This window comes from Helicoverpa armigera, chromosome 24, assembly GCF_030705265.1.
Source record: "Helicoverpa armigera isolate CAAS_96S chromosome 24, ASM3070526v1, whole genome shotgun sequence".
In the NCBI taxonomy this organism is placed as follows: domain Eukaryota; kingdom Metazoa; phylum Arthropoda; class Insecta; order Lepidoptera; family Noctuidae; genus Helicoverpa; species Helicoverpa armigera.
Genome location: NC_087143.1, coordinates 1,410,047 through 1,431,731, shown reverse-complemented (window position 1 = coordinate 1,431,731; position 21,685 = coordinate 1,410,047). Strand labels below are relative to the sequence as shown.

The 21,685-nt window shown below is 34.4% G+C and overlaps 1 protein-coding gene and 1 non-coding gene across 2 annotated transcripts in view; both read right to left on the bottom strand.

The window, feature by feature from the left end:
- Window positions 1-21,685, bottom strand: part of LOC135118654 (facilitated trehalose transporter Tret1-like) — a 112,371-nt gene that overhangs the window by 72,947 nt on the left and 17,739 nt on the right. The window lies entirely within an intron of this gene.
- LOC126056651 (5S ribosomal RNA) lies at window positions 2,446-2,564 on the bottom strand. Its single transcript, XR_007512204.2, has one exon. It is a non-coding gene; the product is annotated as a 5S ribosomal RNA (ribosomal RNA).

The following is a 21,685-nucleotide window of genomic DNA, read 5'->3' as shown; positions in this document are numbered from 1 at the left end:
GGAAATCCTGGTCCGACTAAAAAAACAGATTTATCCTGTTTATCGAGAAATTATATACATAGCTTTTAACTTTATTAAGGTAATTAGTTTAATTTTTACCTTTTGATACCTACATACATGGACTTAGATTTCTTAGATTTTTACTCAATAAAAGAAAAACACGAACACCAAACATAGCTTAGATAAGATTAAAATAAGTAAGTATATACCTACACCGTTACTATCTCTCATTGATCAATTGCTTGATTGATCGGTTCCGCTGTGATAGTAAGGAGGCGACGAAGGGTTCAATTATTATATCTAGGATGCACGTGTTTCATAGAAATTGATAGGTTAAATTAGATTAACGGTGAATAATTTTACTAAGATTAATGGGCTGTTAATATGGTTATTGATTTCGAAAGTAATAAAGGGTTAAATGAACATTTATGAGCTTTAAACTTGTTCATTTTCGACGTTAAGTAAATTTTGTGACAGCTTTTTAGCATATATTTGGGTACTCTAATGACCAGCAAATCACAACATATATGAACAAATCGGGTAATATATCGGGCTTAAAATTCTTCAAAATGTTTATTTATACCTGCCTCAAATAGACTAATTAGGCTGAATAAAATATGTTTAGTTCACAAGTGTGGGTCCTATGCGTGCACCGTTACACGATTACAGCAGAGTTACCGAACTCTGCGCAAGAGCCACTTGTAGTGTGTGTCCATTGTTGTATGGGGGTTAGACTATTTATTGAAATTATATATTAAAATTGTATTTCTGCGCCCTAACAGGGTATCATGTATGTGGGTATCATGTACCTTTGATATGATCGCAATAACTATTTGAAGTTTGAAGAAAATTGAAAAAATAAATATCTCTCTGTATTGATATTATGAAGCTGAAGAGTTCGTTTGTACGTTAAAATACGCTAATTTGAGGAACTATTGCACCGATTAAAAATAAATATATCAGTAGTAGCCCATTCTTGGAGATAGGTTATAGGCAAGGCTTTTATGTGGGACACGGGAGAAATCTCACGTGTAAGCTAGTCTTTTATATAACTAAAACATATTTTTTATCCTTCATGAAGATTATAGTTTTATGTAGAAAAGGCGAAATACCAATAAGATTGATCTTCCGTCATCGTTTAGCAATTAACTTTTTCAGCGTTCATTGAACGACTGGAATTTGATCTCTACAACCTTTTGGGAAATACCAGATTTTACAACCGATCCAAATCTTAACAACAGCATACTTTTGTCGTGACGATCAAAAGCCGTGACGAACCAATTATCGTGCTCTCCAAAACTAAAATGCGTCAATCAACAAACAAACGAAAATCAAATAAACATTTGAAAACATAAAGACATTTGTGTGTGTATTTATTTAAAACATATTTGCATACATTCAATGGAAGAAAGTGAAGTTTCTTCACAATAATCCATTGTATTTCTCGTAGAAAAGCCGTGTAACAATGGAGAAATACCCCGTCTCGAGTATCAGTAACAGGCCTGGCTTTCTTCGACCAAAGACCACATTATACCCAGCTAACTGAGAAGGAAAACCAACCTTATTACCTAGAAGATTAGGTTTAATTTTGATGCTGAAGTACGTAGACACCTTTGATTTTGTACCACTTGAAAATACGTTCAACTTTTGTATGAACGATATGTATTTTGGGATTGTTAAGGAAATGTATAAAGTAGCATAACATATTTATTTGATTGTGTTGCTTAGATTTAACTATGCGGCTAGCCGGTTTAAGATTATTAAGTTGTGTGGTTTTATTGGGTTGTACTACGAATAAGTTTAAAGGAGAAATTATTGGGTAGAAGGTGGTAGAAATATGTTTATGAATTTTGTTGCCTGGTACCTTAAGATACCTTACCTATGTTCTGACCGTTTTTTGGTGCCGTTGAAAAGTCTTACAGTCTTCCGTTAAAAATTGACAACTGTAAACTGCACTGAAAAATCCGTATCCATACCATTCATTTTATTAAAAAAAAATACAATCTTCTTCTTTTTGGGATGTCGGTAAAAAATTGCTATCTATTTTATGTAATAAATAAATAATAACATTAATAAATCTCTTCTTCGATATTTTAACTGAAAATAATTATGTCACTGTAGCTAACAGTAACAGTTGATTGACAGTAAGTAGCACTCGTTATAACATGAACTTAACTGACATTTTAACCTTAATTGAAAGCAGTTATTTTAACGGGGCAGGTTATTATTGAATTTTTTGCTAGTAGCAGGTTTGGAAGAAAGTAGTTATTTACTTAAATTATACTTTTTTGACTATTTCATTAAATGAAATAAATAGAAAATAATCTCAATGAAAAAAAAACCTGCATCTGTGGTTCACAGATCTTCTACCGACGCTCTCTCATACCAAAATAGCGAATTTGGTTGATTAGTTATTTTATTGCAGAAAGGGAGAAAAATACAAAAAGTCAACGTCACGCGGTATTCCCAGGCGGTCACCCATCCAAGTACTGACCGCGCCCGATGTTGTTTAACTTCGGTGATCGGACGAGAACCGGTGCTTTCAACGTGGTATGGACATTGACAACTACTGTTTCAAAATAGCTATTCTGTATCTAAAGAAAGATGACGTCATTATTTTGCACTTACAAAATATTATTAAATACAAATTGCACATAAAATATTTTATAGAATAATTAAAGGCTATAACAATGGACAGTTTATTTCTATGTAGCAACAATAAAATAAATGCTTTAAGCTCAAGAAAGTTACTTTCTGCTAGTTTCCATATCAATATCTCAGTTGATGATAAACAGAGGTGAATGACCTTTTCTTATATAATAAGACGGACGGATATAGTTTTAATAGTTATTTTCTTAGGAGGAAGCAATTGAATAGTTTTTGCCATTCTTACCACTGACTAGTTAGACATTAATTGTAAGTGTTAATGGATAATGTTGTTTAGTTTTTGTTGCAAAATAATTACCTATCATCAATGAATGTTATGTTTCACATAAAATAAGAGTTAATAAAGTAGTAAGGTGTGTGCAATTTCTGGTTTTAATTGATCAAGTAGAAAATTACAAAATACAACATTAGTATTTCATTTTCGTAATTCATAATATTCTTATTTATATGTATAGATAAATTACTTAAGTTTTCAATCTTTTAGTTGTATAATAAAATCTAATAAACAAATTGTGTAAAAACGAAATTTTTATAGTAGGTACCTATCTAAACAAAAATTTAAGAAAATCTTTTGTTAGTGATAAAATCAGATAAGTATCAACCTCGCTTTTAGATTACCTACATAACGAAACTTCAATAAAAAAAAAACATGAAATTTTCAAGCAAATTCACTCTTGACACAATCCCAGTAATTTCGCAATTAGCTTCACTAAAAACGCACAATAATCATTTACAGTACTATTCTCACAAAATAACAGTATAACAGTGAATAGCAATAATTCCTCACTTTCTATAATTGTTTACAAACATGCCGACAATTTGATATTTACCGCTAATGATGGCATATTATTTTAACAACTGCGAAATTTTTTCGTGAAAATTATACGCTTCGGTGATTTGAACTGCAATTTGTAGAGTTAGTAATGTTTAGAAGTGGCAATCGTGTTGAGTTTGAAAAAAGGATTATAGGTTGTTTGACATACTGTTACAGCCTTTTTATCGTCCCACTGCTGGGCACAGGCCTCCTCTCACATGGAGAAGGATTGAGCATTAATCACCACGCTTGCTCAATGCGGGTTGGTGATTTCAGACTTTATAGTCTAGGTTTCCTCAAGATGTTTTCCTTCACCTTTTTTTTTATCGGCCATTGGTGTCTAAGTATACTTAGAAAGTACATACAAACTTAGAAAAGTTGCATTGGTACTTGCCTGACCCTGGAATCGAACCCACACCCTCATACTCGAAAGGTTGGTTCTTTACCCACTAGGCCACCACGACTTTTTTTGACATAAAACGGTGTTTTTGCTAAATTGGCTGATGGCACAGTTAATTGTATATTTTGGTTACAGAAATGTCTCGAATAACATAGATTTCAGTGTAAGGTATTAAGGTTACGGGTCGTATAACCTACCAGGGGCTTACCCAATAAGTAATCAAAAAATCTATGAAGAAAACATACTCGAAAACTTCAGGAAGCAAAGTTATTTGATGAGACATTAGTACGACTACGGCTGTAAGATTTTCCTTCAACTTTTTATGAATCATACCAATAAAATCTTACCTACATACCAACATCTTTACATATAATAAATCTGTAAAAAAACTGTGTCTGTACATTGAATATATTAAAAAAATAATAATTGGGTGGGGTTTAGAAACAGTAATGGAGCACAAATCCAAAAAAAAATTTCTGTCTGTTTGTCTGTATGTCTGTATGTCTGTATGTCTGTTTGTTTGTACACGCTAATCTTCCGAACTACTGAACGGATTTCAATGATTTTTTCTTTGTTGTGTCAGTATTAAGCCTGGTCAACATATAGGCTATAATTTATCTTCGAAACTTGAAGACCTGATGCAGAACACAAACAGACCAACAAAACTGTAAGAGATACAAAAATGGTGCCATGGCAAAAATTGTTTCATGTGATGAGCATTTTCAGCTGAGATAATAAATTTGAAGATCTGGAACACCTGATGTGGAACCCCAAGAGCCCAGCTTCTCTGTACCATATACAGGTATGACGTTTTAGCAAAAGTTGTTCAATTTGATAAGCACTTTCTATTGACTTATACAAATTGAAGATGTAAAACACCTGATGTGGAACTCCATTAGCCCAGCTAGACTATAGCATATGAAGATATGACGTTTTAGCAAAAGTGGTTCAATCTGATAAGCACTCTCTATTGACGTGTAAACAGATCAGACAGGTCAGACTTACTGGCTTCTGACAACCCATAACGACTGCCAAGAATGTTCAATGACAGCCGGAACCTACAGTTTAACATTCCCTCCAAATAACGGTCATTGGTATCCAAAATATACATAGAAAGTACATACGAACTTAGTTGTATTGGCAGGTACTTGCCAGACCTGGAATCAAAGACGCACGCTCATACTTGAGAGATTGGTTCTCTACCCACTAAACCACCACGACTTTAGTCATCACGACTTTGTCATCTCAGTAACATTTAATGTTTTTTACGTAATAATACGTGTAATATTTTTGCCACACACAACTTAAATGCGGACTAATTAGAATCACTACTTTTATCCCTATGGTCACGTCTATTGCGGTTCAGTTCTCAGCGTTTTGTTTAGTCTGCTGTGCTTTTGCCGTTGAAGTACAAAAATAAAAATATGGAACGTTTCTAATGGCTATGCGTATTCCGTTGTTTACAAGTCAACGGGCCCTTAAAATTCAATATCAGATGATTCAGATCTTTGATTTTGCTGACCCCGTAGTCGCTGGCATAAGGGACAGGATCCGCGTACGAAGTCGCGGGCAGAAGCTAGTATAAAATATTTAATAAATTAAGGCACTCATATAGAACCGTCGCTTTTCTCATTGTAATTGCATAGAGCCTTACCTATAAGATGCGCCATTCATGCAAAATTAAACCATTAAAAATATAACGGTCTCCACAGATTACTCACGAATAGACATGCCATGTCAATCATTGTAGAGGTAAAAACTCACGCGCAGCACACTATGTAGCTATTATATTATAACTGGATACATACCTGTAACAAAAAAAACATTGTTTCATTATTATTTAATACATATCTACATGATGAAGAACTTCTGCCCAAAATCCTTAGTAAATAAAATATGCTGTACCTTAATAAGAATTTATGAATAACTCCCTAAGATTATAGCACGTCCAACCAAAACTGCAAAAAAATCCTTAGCTTTGGCAGTTGTGACGGGTAGTCAGAAGCCTTAAAGTCTGACATACAGTCTTACTAAGGGGTATTGGGTTACCCGGATAACTGGCCTGAGGCAAAGATAGGCAGTCGCTCCTTGTAAAACACTGGTACTCAGCTACATCCTATCAGACTGGAAGCCGACCCCAACATAGTTACAAAAAGGTTAGGCAGATGACGAACTAAGTAATTAAAAGAAGTCTCCTGTAACTTATGATGGAAAAGTTTATTAAAATCTCCCTTCAAAGTGCATGAAAATTTTCCTCAACCACAATTATGCGCGTACAAGTGTGATATAGGTAAGGAAACTAGCAGTGCCGCTACCACAAGTTTACCGCAGTCGGTTAGAGTATTATTTATTTGTACCGGTATCGACGCGTGCCGTAAATTGTTATAGAACTTGTGGTGCTGGATGAGCTTTTAAATGTAGTTAAATGCGTTCTGTGTGGTAGTAAAGTTTTGTTTTTTAACCGACTTCCCACTAAGGAGAAGGTTCACAATTCGGCCGGTATGTTTTTTTAAGGGTTAATTCGCCTTGCAAAAAAGTTTTCATAAGGTGAAGCAAACCTAATTCTTTAGGTAGAATAGTTTTTTTATAAGAACCATATTGCTTCTACAGTTTCTTTTGATTTTAGCGATGATTGGCTTTGCCAAGCTTAATTTAATCGGCTTTTAATTTTAATGAGTATCCTGCTAAGTCTGTTTTCCCCTTAATGTTCTGCAGTCCTGATGTCCCGCGATAGCACCTACTTATTTACCTCATCTGCTCTTAAAACCACGCTCAACCCATAAAACAATTTTCCTAGCCCCTTCCATTTTGACCAACTCCTTGGTATAGAAAGCTCAGTACGCGTGGGAATACTAGTTACTACACGAACTTGTTAGATACTGCACTAACACGATAGTTTTTATGCCTGGCAATACAGGTCATGTGAAGGGACGTCATCGGCGGATATTTCTTTCGGATAAATATGTGTGGATATTTTTTGGTTAGGTATGATTTTGTTTTTTTAATCGACTTCATAAAATGGAAGTTCTCAGTTTGACCTGAAGGCATGTATGTTTGTGCGCTATTATATGTTTGTATGAATGCTTTTATGTAGTACTCGCAAGTCTGGTTGAACCGATTTTGATGCAGTTTTCAAACTTATTTAATTTTACTGTGTTAACAATTAAGTTAATTGCCCTACTTTTCTAATCAAACAGCTATAATAAAGTAAATATCTGACCTATTTTTTGCAAGCTACAAATTAATAGATTATGAATCGCTTTATCTCGTCTCTATCACTTATCTATTGCGATCAAAGAAAGATAAACTATCAAAGCAATCAATTCATTAGTGAAAAACTAGAGCATAATAAATCCAGTAATACCATAGACAATCCATAACCAATAGACAGCCACAACGGGAGACTTTGTAACATAAAATCTATCGATTGTCTATTCCTTTGAAACAGGTTCAGGTAACCATAAAGTTTACTCTCTATAAATACTGTTTTGAAGTATTAGTTTATGGTAGGTTTATTTATAAAACATAAATTGCGTTGTTTCTGGTTCTTCCTACGCTAGGAAGTGCAATTGAAATTCCGATTGGTTCATTTCTGGAGTACCAGAATATATTTTTATTGTGGTCTACTTTTAGTACTTGAATAAAGATATGGAAGGAATTTTAAATGTCTTTAATTTTGAACCAAGTAAAATAATGACATTAATATCATTCGATTTGCATCTATAATCATCATCATTCGCCTAGCCTTTTCCCAATTACGTTGGCGTTGGCTTCAAGTCTAACCGGCCGAAACTCAGTACTAGTATTTTACAAGGAGCGACTGCCTGTCTGACCTCCTCAACCCAGTAACCGCTTAACCCTACTAGGTAAGACTATTTGTCAGACTTACTGACTTACTGACTACCCGTTACGGCTGCTATAGATGTTCAAATGACAGCCCGGGACATACAGTTTTCATTTTATACAATTAATTATAAATAAAAACACCGCACCATACATTTGAAAAATCAGAAAGTCCATCCATTCACATTGTATTATAACACTTTCATTCTTATTCTTATTCTTTATTGTACACAAAAACATATAAAAATACACACAACACAGAGAAGACATGTACAAAGGCGAGCTTAACCCAGAACTGGGTTCTCTAACAGCAAACCTTAGAGCGATAGAGAGATGCGATAGGGAAGAGAAAATTAAAAAGTGCACAACATTAAACAAAAGAAAGATAAAACTACATAACATAAAATATATACCTATAAATAAAATATAAAATATAATAAATAAATAAATACATACATACAAATAAGGTCATGTTGACAGGAAATGTTCTTTAATTCGTCTCTTGAAGACATCTAACGATGTGCTGTCACGTATACTGTGAGGCAGAGCGTTCCAAAGCCTCACAGCGCGAACAGTGAAGGATCCATCATAACGGCTCGAAGTATGAGGAGGGACACGGAGTAGAAGAGATGAAGAGGAGCGACAGGGTTTGCCTCTAGGAACAAGGAACTCGAAGCGTTCCTTAAGATAATTTGGAGCGTTGGGATTGTGAAGAAGAGAGAAAAGAAAAGACAGAATATGAGCATCTCGACGCTGCCGAATTGGCAGCCACTTCAGCTGGCTCCGGAATTCAGACACATGGTCGTATTTCCGGAGGCCAAAAATGAAGCGGATGCACAGATTCTGCAGACGCTCGAGTTTGTTAAGAAGTTCCTCAGTCGCATCAAGGAAACAGACATCGGCATAATCTAAAAGAGGGAGAAGAAGCGACTGAGCGAGAGTAATTTTTGTCGGAAAAGGCAGGAACTTCTTCTTTCATTCATACAAGAATAGATGATGCACTATCATTCATTCATTCGTTCTATAGAATTATGACTTTTATAGAGCTGTCAGTAATTTTAATAAAGATTTACTATAGCAAAGGGCTATCTATTATGTTTTTCTGACTACAAAATTGTTAAAACACTTTCTCTTTTTATAATTTTATTAACTTCGAAAAAGATATTTGAATATTAATAATGTAGTGAACATTATTAGAATTTATAAACTGCATGTTATGTAATAAAGATTAGTTCAAAAGTCGTAGGTGCCGATGCTATTAATAGACAATTTTATGTGTAAGGCACATCTTAATATGCATCGTTATTCAGGGAAGTTGAAGAATAGTGTGACTATGCTTTGGCGGATATTGTAGACATTTTTATCCTTATAAAAAATTTGCTGTTTCATACATAATTGCCCTATAGAATTCTATTTTGTATGGACCAGCTGTTTTTTTTTCGCTTTTTCTGTTGATTTAACAAGCTAAACGATCTTTACTCATGATACCTAAGAGGTTTTCGGAAGTAAAACGATAAAAAGTAACGACGTATAACACTAGGTACCCTTTCATTTTTTACTAACATATGGTTAAAAATTGCTATAAAATCAGGGGCAATATTCAAATATTAAAATAAACGATATACGATTTATTATTATTACATAAATCAATTACAAATTACGATCATAAATCATTTTCGGTTATTCCGCATTTCGATATTCCGCATACCTCACTAGTTTCCAAACTTGAGGTCAACTCTTTTGGTCAAGGAGGTCACGTTTCCAAACGAAAACACCATATTATGATAGAAGTAGTTTATGTCATATTTTTTATTAAAAACATTATGTTATTACTTTGAAGGTTAACGCCTATTGGTAAGAATTGTAAGTAACTTTGAAATGTACTGATTAGGGATTGATAGTGGGTTGAATAAATCATAATCATACTTTGCTTGTTTTTCAATGCTTTTGTCAACCGTATTATATCATTTATAAAGTGTAGGACGAGCCACCTTCAATAGGATAGAAAGGACCATGAGACAAATTGGGCTCATTGTCCAACAGAGTTATAGCATATGCCGTTGTGAAGGTTTTTGTTTGTACTAAAATTGTTACTATGGGTACTACCTTCAATTCCATGGCAAAAAAAAGATATGCACCTAAATAGGTTTTGTAGAAAAAGATGATTGTTAGGAGTCGTAGTGCGCTTAATTCGCAGGATTTATATTATTAACCCACTTCTTAAAAAGGAAGAGGTTCTCAATTCGTCAAGATCTTTTTTTTGTACGTTCACCGATTACTCGAAGACTCCTAGACCGATTTGGCTATTAAGAGGAAGGAAATAGTCAAGACATGTTCGTGCACGTTCATATTACGTATACATTCTGGTTAACAGAAACGAAATGTGTCGAGATGCCATCGCTCAGTATTACTGCTCGTGTCTAATAGGTAGACGCACAGTAGGAAGTTGTGCTCATATCATTTCAATAATATGATATCTAGGGTTTGGCAGGCACACACAATTTAATCCACCGGCAGGATATTTAGATGACATTATTATTGATATTGATTGAAATGTTAACAAAAATATTTTTTAACTGATAGCAGCTGTTTTTTTTTTTAATGTATACATTAAACCTGGAATTAAAACTAGTTAAAGGCGTTCAATAACAAAACCTACAATGCCATAACAGCACAACTTTTTGCAGAATATTAGTTTATTTATGGTCGGAGAAAAATATTTATAGCAAAATAACCCCATGGATTCTTCGCAAAAATGAGTTTAAATCTTTATATTTAGTGCTTTACAAGTATATTCAAAGTGGTCTCATCTCTGTTGGTGGGTGAGCCCAGGCTTCATACATTTTTGCCCATGGTCCTTTATACCTAGAGCTGCTTGTCATGAATTCTTGAACTAATCCTGGAGAATATTTGAACAATCAAAGTCACCAAAGATGTTAAAGCTACAAGGCTTAAAGCGAGACAACCGTTATAATGGATGCTTGACCCAATTTTTGAAATCGCATGTCTTCCTATCCTACAGGACTATTTTGAGATATTCGAAATTGTGTACAGTCTCTACTATTATTTTTTTACACTTCCTACATAGCATTTCTATTAAAATATAGATGACCTATACTAAGAACAAGACTAGTTTCCAAGGAGAAAACTTATATCATATTATGCAATACCGACAGACAAATAAAATCAGTTACGTTACATTAGCATGACTCACCGAAATTAGCATATTATGCATAGCAATAGCTCACTTTAAAACCAGTTGTTATCTATATAAAAAGATCCATTCTCCTTTTATATAACAACTAAAGAGTCAAGGCTATGACAAAAATAGCAATCTTTTATCTAAATCTGAAACAAAAAACTTAAATACCAGTTTGTGAAATACCGAAAGGAACGAGTTTTGGGATATTGAAAACTAATTAGCAAAAGCTCAGGTAGTTTCGTAGAAATGAACAGACAAATGGATAAATAATGCTATTGTCTGTGTTTTGTTAACAATGCTTCAATGCTTGGATCACATTCTTAAAATATTAGGGTTTTTTTAGAAACCGATATCTATTGTTATTTTGTTAAAACTGTCTTTTTCGAAGATCTTTACGCGATACTATTTTGTCATACCACTATAATCTTAGTTTACTTTTACTTTTTTAGGCTTATGATTATGTAGTGTCAGTATAAAGCAATACCTAGATCAACAAATATATTGCGCTATATAACAAAAAATAATAATTTTAGGGTCAGTATCTAAGTTAGCCGAATTCATAATGTTGCGCAACTTAATCGTGCTAAAATTCCGCTGCCCCAAAATTCTGTCACACAAATAGCTATTTCTTTAACTACTCAATCTGAAGCAGTTAAACCCAGCCACCTCCTAGTAATATTGCTAGCTAACCTACAAGTACTGCAATAGTTCGAAGCCTGCATAACTAATGCACACAGTTGCAGTACAACGCATCGCATTCACTACACTCGTAGCATGTTGTATATTGCCTACTGTGGGTGACTAAGCCATAGCGGTTTTAGGAGCCTATATCTAAGTAAAATACTTACACTGCGTAGAAAGAAGAAATGTTGGAACCTGGGTAACAAGGTTGGTTGTGGTGATATATTTTGACTGAACATAATAAATAAATAGATATTGCCATGTTGTAAAAGAAAGTGGTAGTTATGTGAATTTATTGTCAGATTTCCTAATATGTATACGTAAAAAATTATGAAAAGAGAAGCCTTGTAAAATATGAGCTTAAAAATACAATCAAACATGTGCACTTGAAAACTACTCCTAACCAAGACTTCATTATCTGTCTGCAAGTCCAAACGCATGGTCACCCTACTCCACCGTATCAGTAATGCTGACCCAGCACTGTCCCTGTCCGCGGTTTACATTACAGCTTGTCACTCCACTACTAGTAGACTACTAGGTACATCCATATCGTACGTATTCTCAGACGATACATGGAGTCCCATTGCAGTGAGGAAATAGACACATTTGCTTGTAGTACAAACCTTACTACTTAATTAACATTATAAATGTCGCGCTATTTCGTCAAATGTAGAGAAACTACCGAACCAATGTAAATAATATTTAATACACAGATAGTCTAGTAAGTACATAGAATTAATTAATTCGGGACGGAGTTGGAACTGAAACTGCTAATATTTTATGATTGAAACAGTTGCTTTTACAGCAACCATCGTCATGATCTGGCTAGCTCTTTGTGTATGTATATTAATGTAAGGATCCTGATCTACCAGACTAACCAAAAGTTTTACATGGAGCGACTGAAACTCGACAACCAAGTAACCGGGTATCATCACAGGTATCACGATCAATTTGCGCTGATATTAGTTTGAACAAAAGCTTCTTTAGAACTGAACTCTTCCACTATTCATCAATTCCCAGTACAGCCAAAACATGACCCTCTTATCTAATGCGGTTAAAAAATGCCTGTCAAACTACTCACAAACAATTTTGAAAGAAAGTCTAAAACAAAAGACAAACTGCATTGTTTTACCTAAGTACTCATTAATAGGTAGTTTATCATAACAATACATTAGGAGGAAAAGATAGGTTCGTAACTACTAAGATTCTAGGAAGTGTTTGTACGTTTGTCAGACTTCGTCTAACATGCATGATGTCATGTTATACCATTGATCACGTAGACGGTACTTAATAACCTCGGATTAAAACATTATTTGTATCGTTAATGTATTTCCTGATAATCTTACTAAAGTTCTTGATAATGCCCTTAAGATGATGTCAATATAATAGGATCTTATAGAAGTAAAGCCTGCCAGGGCAGCGGGATTGATTGAAAGAGTTACCGTGGCCCTGGTACATAAAGGGCTCCAGAAGGAACATGGTGGGTTTTAGTCAGTAAGAGTCTGACACTCCCTCACGCTGCACCTAAAGCGAGGGAGCATTATAATACGGTAACGGTAAAAACGCTTATAATATAATGCAAGATAGATAAAAATAAATATAAAATTACAGTCAAAACGCCCAGGACGTTGAGACTAAACGAACCACCAAGGTAAAGCTAAAACAAAAACATTCTTTTGCAGAATTTTAGCATTCCTACCCTATCAAATCGTTTTTATTTTTTTATTTACAGACGCAGAACATTCCTTCTTTTTTGTATTTAAAATAATTTGATAAGTAGATATAGAATGAGCATTCATATATGTCTTTAAACTATGAGAGCTATGAGAGTGAAGGAATAGGGAGTGCACTTGTGTCTGCTCAAATGCTCGTGCATTATAATATGTCCTGCGCAGCTGGCTGATCTCCTTAAATGAGAACAGCCGCCGTGGCCGAAATCGGCCGTGGACGCCATTATTATTTATGTCTTTAAACGCACCCTTAACAGTCATCTAACAGTCCAGTTTAAGACGATAAAAAATAACCATACTACCAGGTGTTTTTCCACTAACAAATTCCCATTTAAAATTCCTAACCCTTTACCCTTCACATAGCTCAAATACTTGGCAGAAGTAATCTCTAACGCAAAGACACACCCCCCTTGCCTTATTTCTAGTTGCCCAACGTAATGAATCATAGTCGTCTATCAGTAACTAAAGCTGGTTAAAATAGAACCGAGCGGCTGCCAGTTGACCGACTGGTTCAAATTTAGGTAACTGTTATATAACCAAGTGGCGTTGCAGTAAATAGATGCATTAAAGGTTGCTGTGTTATATTGTTTGTTGAAACTGTAAATATTTGTTCGAAGCTGTTACTATAGTTTTCAAGTTTTGATAAGAAAGGTATACAGAAGTGAGCATTTATTTGTACTTCTATCCAATCCGTAATCCAAGGTTTAAAGATTTATCTGAAAATCGTTAAGTTTTCAAATATTCAAAAAAAATGATCCTAGGGAGAAAGAAATAAAAAGATCCATATATCGTCAAGGAAGATGTACCTAATGTATTGAAAATCCCTTCTTCACAGTCTGGTAAAGATTATGCTAGCAGAAAACTGTATTATCAGTGAGAGCTATCCCTAATGAAAATAAGACGCCAATTAACAATGACGCAACAACAAAACACTAAACTAAATACAAAAAAAGTTCAAAAACCAATTCGTTGACAACAATAACTCTCAATAGACAAGAACATGTGTACTGTATGTATGTATGTTCGTCTATCAGACGGCTCGGCGGCTATTTCTATGCGTTTGCGCAAGTTATGACATTTACACGCTTCACGCTTGCTGCTGTGAGGGGGTAAGCAGAGCTTAAAAGGTCAGTGGATGATTAGGTCCTTTAAGGTCCAAATGCTTGTGCTTATGTACTATACTATACTTGTGTATGTCCTGCGTAGCTGGATGATTTTCTTATATGAGAACAGAAGCCGTAGTAAGCCCAAGTTCACCGACAATTTAAACGTCTATTTTGACTGTTTACTATGAATTGTTACGGTTAATTTGCAGAGTAAGCAGTTGTTTTAAGAAAAAACAGACGTTGTTAAAAGTTTAAGAAATTAGGCTGAAAATCAGCCCTTTTGAAGGTCAAATTTACAAAAGACAGCCCCCAAAACGCCCGCCCTTCACCACTTCCTATGTGTTTTTGATGAGAAGAAGAAGAAAATGGGCTTTTGTATCCTTCATAGAAGATAGAATATAAAAGTAAGCCGTATTTATCATACATCCACGAATCAAACGAAACTACTTGATAAACCGACCTATAAAACCCATAACTAAACCGTGAGATGCCCACTAAAATATTAGAAAGTTCTATTCTACATTCTATTCTAGGGACATCCTTTTTCATTTTGATTACTTCATCAACATTTTTATGGTTTAAAAATTCGATTAGGACATGATTTTGAATGTTATTTGATCAATATTCGAAGATATCTATGTAATACTAGTCTATACAAATACATATATAAGAATTAAACATTTGTTTGTATCCTAAAGCCTGCGGACTACTGAACAGATTTGAAAAATTCTTTCTTTGTTGAAAAGCTACACATCATCAACCTATCGCAGTCCACTGCTGGACATAGGCCTCTCCAAGTGCACGCCACTGAGATCGATTTTCGGCTTCTCGCATCCAGCTCCTAGCATAAAGCTACACTGTTCTCGAGTAATATAGGCTATATTTTAACCGGGTGCGGGAAGATATCCCCTTCACACAAACCGCGAGGAATCGGCTTCATTAGAATCGTGGTCTGTATCCAATATTATTTGTTTATTTATTTAATGCTTCTTGCGTATTGTACAATGGCGGACTTAACGCCTTAAGCGTACTCAACCAGAATTATGTTATCATTATTGTGTTATATTATGAAGAGTGTGAGAAGGATTCTTGGAAGAAAGTGATCAAATAAATACAGAACTAATCAACTGTTGTAGTGTTGTTATTAACTAAACCGTTATCGGTACGCAATCGTGTTTGTTGTTACACTTTACAGGTGAGTTACAGAAGTTCCACTTAAAACAAAGATAGGTCTTGATAACTTGATTGTTTGGATCAGTTGATGATAGTCTTTGTGCAAATCGAAAAAAAAGTTTGTTGGTTTTCTGACCTCATAAACCAAAATCAAATATAAATGTTTTTATTTCAAAAAAGGGCATATATCCCATGACAGCAACCATGGGATATATACCCTTCGCCCGTTTGAGATTTTATGACTTGAACGACAAAGTATCTTTTTAGGGTTCCGTAGCCAAAATGGCAAAAACGGAACCCTTATAGTTTCGTCATGTCCGTCTGTCCGTCTGTCCGTCTGTCCGTCTGTCCGTCTGTCACAGCCGATTTACTCGGAAACTATAAGTACTACAGTGATGAAATTTGATGGGAATATGTGTTGTATGAACCGCTACAAAAATATGACACTAAATAGTAAAAAAAAGAATTGGGGGTGGGGCCCCCCATACATGTAACTGAGGGATGAATTTTTTTTTTTCGATGTACATACCCGTGTGGGGTATCAATGGAAAGGTCTTTTAAAATGATATAAAGTTTTCTAAAAAACATTTTTCTTAAAGTGAACGGTTTTTGAGATATCAGCTCTCAAAGTCGTAAAAAGTATGTCCCCCCCCCTCTATTTTTATAACTACGGGGTATAAAATTCTAAAAAAAATAGAGGTGATGCATGCTAATTAACTCTTTCAACGATTTTTGGTTTGATCAAAGTATCTCTTATAGTTTTTGAGATAGGTTGATTTAACTGTAATTTACGGAACCCTTCGTGCACGAGTCCGACTCGCACTTGGCCGGTTTTTTTATTTCATGATATTTTAACATTACCTAGTTTATTTTCACAACTACTAAAAACAATATGCTAATTAGCCTTTATTTATTGGAAATAAAACTGGCAAATATGGCATTCTCCCCCAAAATAACAAAACTGGTACTTCTGCTCTTAACCCTATACAACGGCACTATTTAATTGGCTCGTTAGAGCTAACCAGCTCATGTGATTAGCATAATACGCTAGTACCTGCCCGATAATTATGACGTTACATGCATGGGAACATATTTGGGACTGACAGACCAGTCAATGCGTGCTGAGTAAGATTTTTAGTTCGGAATTAGAAGTGTTTCATTTTTGAATCGGTTTAAAGTTCAAGTACTATAGAATATCAAGTTTTTTTAAGTAAACTGTGTTTGTATTGCACACTAAAGAAAGAGAGATCAAATAATTGTTTCTAAATCCGTTTACAGCAGGTGAATTTTGACAATAATATTTCAGTGTCTACATATTATATTGGTTTAATTACTGGTCCAGATTAGAAACACATACCAACTAAAGAGTTAGTGAGAACTTACTTAAATTAACACCTTTTCCAAACTTAATGGAAAAACATGCGTGCTGTTATAATATTTTCAAGTAACTGTTCCCGAAGTCCTTCTCTACCCGCACTCGGGTAAAAAGGGGCATATTATGATATGTTTTAAAATACAACACTTTTACTTGTTATTCTAAAGTGAATGCTATATTACTATATCCAGCAGTTTTGCATGAAAAAGTAACAGACATCCATACATTAAAATAAAACTATTTTTAATTTCAATTTCTCATATTCGCATAAGTGTCAGAAATCAATAGACATCCAAACTTTCACGTTAATAATAGTTAATAGGACTATAAAGAACCTACTTCGAACAAATGCACATGTTGCATTTGTGCAATCATTGCTTACACTGATGAGAAGAACAAAAACATGCAACTGCTAACAATAGCTTATCTTATCTAACTAACAGTTAAACTTAACTGCAGATAAGATAACAAGAGTTTATGACTTGTTGTGGCTTTGATTTTACACTTCCGAATGTTTCTTTTGTTAAGATTATTTTTTTATGTTAAGATTTCAGAGTTTGTAAGCAGCAATGAGCAGATAACCATACGCTGTTAAAACTTTTCTTGACTTATCAAAGAATATGGACTCTTCTAGACAATTAAAATGTGCTGCTAAGTACATTATGGGTATTTACCATATTGTTTTTAAAAGGTACAACGACGGTTAAAAAACATAGTGTACTTTCGCATTTATAAAATTAGAAAAGTTGCGTATAAAAGGCGACTAAAACTAAATTCATAATTTTAATTCCTAAGACTTTAGTAAAGCACTTTTTCAATAATATAACCTTAACCTTCCTTAGAAACCGCATCAAAATGGGTTGTGCCAAACGTGAGAAAATTCCGCACAAACATAGGTTTCTTGCAGGTCAAACTGTGAACCTCCTTATTTGTAGTCGGTTAAATAAACAATAACGGACATAGACAACACGATTTTTGTTACCTTTACCATATGTTTACTTTAGAAAAAACCGTGTTAACGTTCCTTTGTTTTATAATGTTTATATTGAAGCCATTTTGGTCGGAAAGTCGTAAAATAGGTTAATAGTACCTGTGTACTGATGTTCAAGAGAATTTAAAATATATACAGGTTTTAATGGATTAAAAATAAACTTTTAGGATGCTTGTGCACTCTGGAGAAAACTTTGGTCAAATTTTTTGAACTTGTAAGCTTTCATTTTTTGTTTTCAATTTGTAATGTGTAATTTAGGTATACAGTAAATTCATTTTTTTAAACTCAATGTGAAGAATTAATATTACTTATGTAGGTATATGTACCTAGTAACTTATGTAACTCAATCCAAAAATTTCATTCACTTTGAATGATCTACCGACGAAATCCGATACACACAATATTTCAAAAGCCTTGAATACAAGGATTAAACTTAGAACAACTATATCAGATCATAAAAAATGCTTTCTCCATAAAAATCTCATCACAGTGGTCCAATCTTTACAAATGCGGACAAAAAACATCAAAACATCAGAAATGAAGATAAAATAATGTAACATAATATTTTTGTGGCGCGCGACATAAACATCCAACAGAACTATTATCTTGATTTTTTCTATAATTTAATGACAACTAAATTCTTAGGAAGGACCACCAAAGAAGATGAAACTTTTTATATCCCAAAAGCTAATTAGCTGTACTATCTAAATTCAACTTTAAAACGTAGAAAAAAAGGTTGGTTTTACTTCGTCAGCCCAAACCGTAATAAAGCCATTTTTTCGAGTTTCGGATGCATCAACATTATAAAGAAATAATGCAGTCACTCCTTTAAATGGACCTTTAATTTTGACAGACACCATAAAGTCAAACTTTCTTCTTGCCGTTCTAAAACTGAAAGACAAACAAATAGAGATCTTAAGTCTACAGAATAGAGTAGTGTATAATAGAAATGAGGTGTAAATAAAAGTTTGTATGTTTTCTCTCGTGATGATGTGTGGTCTGTGGGATTTTTGTTTATAAATTGGTATTTTTGATTGAGTCTACGCTGTAATTAAGTTATTCTGTGAGTTATGACGGTTATTTTCGGACATAGTAATAATTTTTTGTGTAAACATTCATTTGGATGGTAGATTGCATCAAAATTTTAAATTTTTGAACAAATAAACACTTCACGAGTGCTCGTGATTTTTCCTTGTGATTTTAATCATTTTGTTTTGCGTATAAAAGCAACTGCATGTGACAAAGAATTCAGTTAACTGCGCACGAATCAATCAAACAAACTCGTCACCATTTTGCGAAAACAAAACTGTTTACTTCTAAAATTTTCCTCATTTTTTCCACGCTAATTGACATTTTAACCCACCGTGTCCAATCTTGACCTGCTAAATGAAAATGAGACGAATATGCCATCGTCACGATCTCTCCAAAGATTTCTAATTCTGACAGACAATATAGACTTACGGCCGTTCCCAATATGAGATCTATCGATTGATTTGGTTACTACAGATAGAATTACTGCCTCGTTGGTCTAGCTGTCGCAAGTGCGGCTGCTGAGCATGAGGTCTTTGGTGATTGATACACCCGTGCATCGTAGAGTAATAACGTAAATGTCAGTCCTGCGCCTGATCTCTCTTCGGTCGTGTCGGATTGTCGTCCCATCGGGCTATGAGAGTGAAGGAATAGTGAGTGCACCTGTGTTTGCGCAAATGCTTGTGCACTATAATATGTCCTGCGCAGTTGACTTACCTTACATGAGAACAGCCATCGTAGGCGATAATCGGCTATGAGAACATCATCTTCATCAGAGATAGAACTTTGACATAAGACCCGTAGAAGTAACGTCATATTCCTATCCCCAGTATGTAAAACCACAGATAGATATCATATTGGGATGGCGGTAAGTATATAGTCATCTGTCTTTTCTTGCAAATCATGATGGCTAAGTACGTGACTATTTCAATAGCTTTCAACACTTTTTTCGTACTTATGGTCGAATTGATGATGATTTTGCTCTTAAAGTACGAAGTTTCGAATTAATGTTTGCTATTAGGTTTTTTATTGAACTTCGTATTAGCAAAATTTTGTTAAGAGTTAAGATGAATTTGGACAAAAAATGTGTTGCGTGGCTACACAGATACTTATATACAATAAAAAACTTAGCAACATATCTAGAAATAATATCTATAGGTATATATTATTGATTTTCATGGAAAGAATAAGAATAAGAACCTATTCTAAAAACATCCCAATCGGTGCAGCCGTTTTAGAGTAACAAAGCGGCTGACTGATTTTCGTATTTATAATCTTAGTAAATAGATCATTCACATACATAAGCACATTCTATAAGAACCTTAATCAAACACACAATTTTAGCTTAACCCAACAAGAATTTCAGACCGGTTGTACAAATTCCTATAACATAGCTGGTTTAATGATAGCAATAACTGTGTGTACTGGCCTATAAACCTAGACCCAACCTGGATGCCGTGCGTGTAAACCGAGCCGACTTTTAGTACCTACGTAAAACTGACTTGGACTGTGTTTAAAATAACTGCGTTTGTGATGATGTTGTTGTAATTCTAGATTAGATGGTGTGTTTAGGGATAGAATTACTAGAATCGATTTTGTTATCACTACATAGTATAAAACAAAGTCGCTTTTTCTGTCCCTATGTCCCTTTGTACGCTTAAATCTTCAAAACTATGCAACCGATTTTCAGGCGGTTTTTTTTTGATAGGTCGAGTGATTAAAGAGGAAGGTTTTTATGTACAATAACATACATTAAATAGTGGGGAAATACTGTTTTCCCGTGCGAAGCCGGAGCGGGTCGCTAGTAATTTTATAAATTGAAGTTTCTTGCCCGTTCTTCTCCATAGGAAGCTACTTTTGGAATGGGCAACTAGAATCAAACCTATTTATATTTTTGATGTTCACAAGTGATTTGACTTTGACTGTGAAAAGTTTATCGTTTTTGCAGGAAGAAGGTAACTTTAATTAAATAATATCAGTATAGAAGTAGCCTACAGACTTTTCATTCAGGTGTGCGAAGTTGTTCGAAGTACAGAATCTTTGAATTACTTAATGTTTTTTTGAAAGTAATATGTAAAAGTTATGGTGTATAATCTTTTTGCAGCATATTTATCAATCTTGATTTTGATGCAAATCACTTTAATGACTTATACAAGATTGACCATCCTCATCCACCGAGCCTTTTTCCCAATAATGTTGGGTTCGGCTTCCAGTCTAACCGGATTTAGCTGGTGCTTTACAAGAAGCGACTGCCTATCTGACCTCCTCATCCCAGTTACCTGGGCAACCCGATACCTCTTGGTTAGACTGGTGTTAGACTTACTGGCTTATACAAAAATTGACCAAAAATTAATTAAAATACCTAAATATTCACGGCCACGCCCGCCACTTAGTTAAAACTTAATTTTGTTAGTCAAACACGGTTACCGTGACGTTTAATAGCCAAGTTAAATTAACCGACATGTTTACCGAATTACTACAAAGTAAACTGGCGGTTATACCAGACTTTACTTGACTTTTGTACCTACTACAAGAAAGCTAAACTTAGGTTTCAATTCGAACGCATAGGATCACATATTTTACTTAGTTTTTTTTTCTAAGAGCATCATTTTTAAAGAGCGAAGGAAAACAGTGTGGAAATGAAAATAAAATAAAATGAATTTTATAGTAATTT